Source organism: Benincasa hispida, chromosome 5, assembly GCF_009727055.1.
Source record: "Benincasa hispida cultivar B227 chromosome 5, ASM972705v1, whole genome shotgun sequence".
In the NCBI taxonomy this organism is placed as follows: Eukaryota; Viridiplantae; Streptophyta; class Magnoliopsida; order Cucurbitales; family Cucurbitaceae; genus Benincasa; species Benincasa hispida.
This window is the reverse complement of record NC_052353.1, coordinates 24731435-24736694: the sequence shown is the minus strand read 5'-3', so window position 1 is coordinate 24736694 and position 5260 is coordinate 24731435.

The following is a 5260-nucleotide window of genomic DNA, read 5'->3' as shown; positions in this document are numbered from 1 at the left end:
ATTGTACATTGCTCCTACTTGTCTGAGGGTTGAAAAAAAATATATGTTGTTTTTTATTGAATATGTAATTTAGCTCACAATTTAGTTTTTACTTTTTTTTAAAAAAACATATAAATAGTTTACAAATGAGGTCCTTGCTTTATTGGTGTTTATAAATTATAAGTCTAAGTATTCACCTCCAATTTTGTTTATGTTTTGTTAAAGTTACCTTTTTTTATAGTTAATTACGTCTTTCCTTAAAAAAACCATCCAAAAGTCTCTTAGGAAAAAAAAAAAAAAACTTTTTTAGATACTTGTTTTCTGTTTCTTTTTATGCCACAATATGCCATAATTTAAGAAATTTCTTCATATCTCTATTCTTTGTCATCTCTCTAAGAAGTATGGTAAATCGTGTGTGAGATATGGAAATAGAAGAGCCACATATGCTTAAATTTTTATAAAGATAAAAAAAACCTAATGCGAATGGTTTATCAAACAAGATTCTAAGAATTCAACTAACTTGAGAAAATATGAAAACATGACGTTAAAAAGAGAGAATAAATAGGTTTGATTTTCAAAATAAAATAAATAAAACCCATTGATTAACCAAACAAGGCATTGGATACTTTTTTTAAGAGCTCGGTGGTTGTTTTGTAGATAAACTATAAGAGTCATAAAAGCTAGAATATGTAATGTAACGCAATTGCTAAGAAGGAATCGGTTTGGGATCTTGAAAACGTCCGTTCTGGGTAGGAAGAATGACATAAGTCATGGGGAATATTCATATTCTTGCTTTGATAATTCGTGTGAGCAAATTTGTTAGGCACTTTATTAACGTTTCCAGCGATATACATGGGCTTTTGTGCTTTCCTTTTCATATAAATTGTATGCTTTTCTGTCTTTCGAGAAAAAATTTGTTCGTTTTAGTAAGCGCGAAAATCATTTGGTCCAAAAATTGTCAAATGACCAAAAATTTAAAATAAAAATGCCGAATGACCAATTTGTGAACATCAATCTGATGAAAATTACAAAAAATATTGGCGTGGACGACGGAAAAGCATCTTTCTTCTATCTCTCTCTTGAATCTCACCTGGTCTCACTACCTATCTTGTCTCCCTCTCTTATCTTTTCACTCACAAAATCACTCATCCCTTTCAAATCATTACTCCTGCCTATTGAGAGTTGGTCGCGCCGGAACTGCTCGCATCGGACTTGTCCATCATGGTGGGTTGTTAGGTCTTATGTGCGGGTATGGATGATAAGAAGGAGCTTCTTGAGTAGTTTATCCCTAGTGTAGGTACATCTGCATAGTCGCCCGGTTTGAGGAAAAAAAGGTTCTAGAGAAGAAAAGGCGATGCAGGACATCTGATCCAGTGATTTTTCTTGGGCCTTCGGTACGGGGGTCATGCAATGCGTCTTATCCCTAGGTGTCTGGACTGTTTTGGGCTCTATTTGGTTAATGTGGTTTTGCCCAGTCTTATATGTTTTTATTTTCGTTTTACACCGGGTTTTGTGGCCACACCCACTTTCGTTTACCCTTAGGCGCCACCACCCGGAATGGGTCACACCTCTTTCAGTTGGATCACCTTGCTCACAGATACTCATTCATCCCCGAGGATTCTCTGAGTATTGTTTGTCCTAGTGGACTACTCTCCTATTCCCCCTTCGGCAACTACTCGATGTTTGGGGTGACGTACACGTTGGATTTGGGGACCCGAGAAGGGCCGAGCGCTATAACTGGCCAGTCTTAAGTTTGACGTGTTGTAGCCCCAAGAACACCATGACCCCCATGGTCCCATGCCACCGTGAGATCAATGGAGTCCCTGCAGGGATGTTTTGGACAACTTCCTGGACAGAGAGCTAAGCACGAGAGATTTGAAACACATTCTTTCATATAGCTCTTTCTTCAGCTCCAAAATAGAGGAAGGCACTTCTATTCGTGAACACGTGTTGAATATGATGGTCCACTTTAATGTGGCGGAGATGAATAGGTTTAAAATCGATGAGGGCAGTTAGGTTAGCATTATCCTGCATTCATTGCCGGAAAAGTTGCTGACTCAAGACTCAAACTAACCTTGACGATTGCCTTAAGTTATTGTGGCCACATCAAGAAATCCTAATTTTTCAGATTTTTACCTAGTCAATAGAAGTTGCTTTTTCTTTATTCCAGACGGTTATTCAACCCCAAAGTTGCTTGATAAAATGGCTTAGCATGAATTTCAACCCTCTTCAATTGATTTAGAGCTTATAAATGGTGGAGACACTTCCCATTTCAACATTAGTCCTCTCCATTGAATTCCCTAATCACGATTCTTCCACAAACTCAGTCATCCTTGGACGATTTCTCTCAATCCCATCAACTTAAAAAATGAAAGTTTCTCAGAAGCTTGAGTACTCTAGCTATTCTTATCCCATGAGAACGTGTAGTAAAAGAGGACTCATCATTGAAAAAGGAGAGTCATCCTAAGGAAAGATTAGGAAAGTAAGAACTTGCCTCAAGGCACCATCAAGTTGTATTTCAAACTGTTTCTAGTTTATTTTCCTACATTTTTCATTTTTTTTTTTTTTTTTTGTATTTTCTCTTGTAGTGAACATCATCTTGTAGTATGATTTTTAATTGAAGAATTTCATTCATTTATCTTTAATCATGAGCTAAATTCTCTAAGGGACTCAACAATGTGGATACTCGAGGGGTTTATGGCTTAATGCATTTCCTTTGTTGAAATTAAAGATAAATTTGTTAAGCTAAACTAGCCATGTTGTTTAGTAATTTAGTGGAGTCTTAATGCTGAGAAAGTTAATATATAAATAGATGTCACAAAGAGAGATGAAACTAAGAGCCTAGAAATAGGACTGTCACGTCACATTAGAAATAAGGGATATCATAGAATAAAAGAATTGCATGTGAAATAATCTAAGATCTAGCTAACAATAGAAATATAGGCATTAACTGCTTAGAACTCCTAAAAAAACTTGAAATAAAACATTATAGGAGAAGCTTTTTGTCCATGTCCATGTCCAAGTCACTGTCCATGTATGATGTGGCCGCTTTGCCAAGACACATTGCCCGACCGGTGGAAACATTGTTGCACTTTTGTTCATACACTTTTATTTACTATTTTTAACCCAATTCTTGGCCTATCCATTATCTCATCTCAAACTTCGTTACCCTTTGTTACATTAATTCAGTCTTACTAGAATTAAAATTGATACTAGTCTTGTGGAATTCAACTCTTGGAATATACCAAAATTTATTACTTCATTGATAGTGTATGCTAGCACTTAAATATCATCCAATTTTATTTTTATCAGTCATACATATTTGATCCATCATTTGCTAAATTTGATAGTAATTGTTTATTTCTCAATTTTTTTTTTTTTTAATTTCTTAACACATGAGCTTACATTATTGTGTACAAGGGTGTTTTTTAAGAAAATTAATTATTAATAAGTTTAATTTTGAGAAAGCGCATTAAAAATGTTAGGTTTGGTTACCTATTTTATTTATTATAAATTTTTGCATTTGTAGAATTATAATGTAATTATTTATAATATATCTAATGAGTCTTTTTCGTTTCTAAAAATAATTAGAATGATATTATAAGATAAAAAAATTTTCTCAACATAATTTATTTAGGAGTTACATTTACACTAGAGTTTTTTTTTCTCCCTAATGAAAGGAAATTGGAGATTGAATTAGATATTAAGTACAAATATTAATTTTTCATTAGAAAACAGATAACATATCCAGGGGCAGAAGACATCCCCCCTCAATTGTTTTTGTGTGTATATATAGGTTTATTCACTCATTATAGCAAAATCAAACTCATTTTGTTAACCTTATTGTTTATATATGTTTAGAGGGAAAAGGAGAAGGAGAAGAGACTCAATTTTTCTTTAGAGAAGAGACTCAAGCTCCATTTGAGATTTAGAAAAAAATTAGTTTTGAACAGAAGTAAAATAATGTTTGGTAAGTTTTACTTTTAAATTAGAATAAACTAGCTACGGTGTTTGGTAAATTAATATTCAATTAGTGTAATTTAGTTATATGAACCAAACTAGTTTATTATTTCAATTATTATCATATTGATATAATTTAAATTTTATTATAATATTTTTATTTAAAATTCTCTATGATTAGAATTTCAATTAATTTTATTTAATCTAGATTATTTGATAAAAGGTTAAGGAAACTAATTGTTATAAAAAACTAAATCAATTAAAATTTAAAAATAGATCTGACACTATATATTAATATAGAATGATATTATTATAATATATTTATCTAAATAGTTAAGAAGGTAATCGATTTTTAGGAAAGCTAAATATAAAAATTAGTATTTATAAGCCTTTTATGTATTAGTTAAAATTTAAAAGTGCTTCTGACAAATTAATGAATAAATTGTTTTACCAAATTGTATAAACAGTTAAAATTTTTCCTTTCAGTTTTTATAATTGCAAATATAATCCGATTTGATTTTTTACATAATCATCACAATATTCAATTTAATCAACCCTTAGAATTCGTAAGGTTTCCAGAACCTTTTTTCAAACATTAATTGTGTACTTGAATTTGTAACTTTTTACTTGCTGACGTTTTTTAAAATTTAAATTTAAGTACTTTAATCTAACATTAATTTAGGATCGTGGGGTGGGGTGTAGTGCTTTTTAGTGAAATAGGCAAAGTTATCAAATTTGAATTGAATTAGGATAGTGGGGTGGAGTTATCAAATTTGAATTAATGGCATAGAAATACTGTTTTTTTTTTAAAAAAAAAATATAGTATAGATATATATATATATTGGGATCAATTAACGAGGCTTTATAGTGCCTGATTGGCGATGAAGGATAGGTTGGACACTTGGGATTGGTTGAGGAGATGGGATCAGTTAGTGGATATTGCTTGTCTGCTCTGTTTGGGTGAGATTGAGTCCAAAAATTATCTGTTCTTTGACTGTGTGTTTGGGCGTTAAATTTGGGAGGGTTTGGTACACTTGTTAGGTTCGTCTCATCGTGTTGCTGGGTGGGATGTGGAATTGAGTTGGGTGTGTTAGGTGGGATCTGGTAAGCATGAGAGGAGTAAGTTATTTAGAGTCTTCTAGTGTGCGTCAATTTACTATATTTGACAGGAGAGGAACCGTTGGTTACACGGCGATCAGTCAAGATTGGCGTCTACTGTGTTTCAGCTTGTTGTATCTATGGTTCGTGCCCATGCTGTTTCGTAGCGGATTGATCTTCATGGACTCATCTAGTTTGTCTGTTTTCTTCGCTCTTTGTTTGG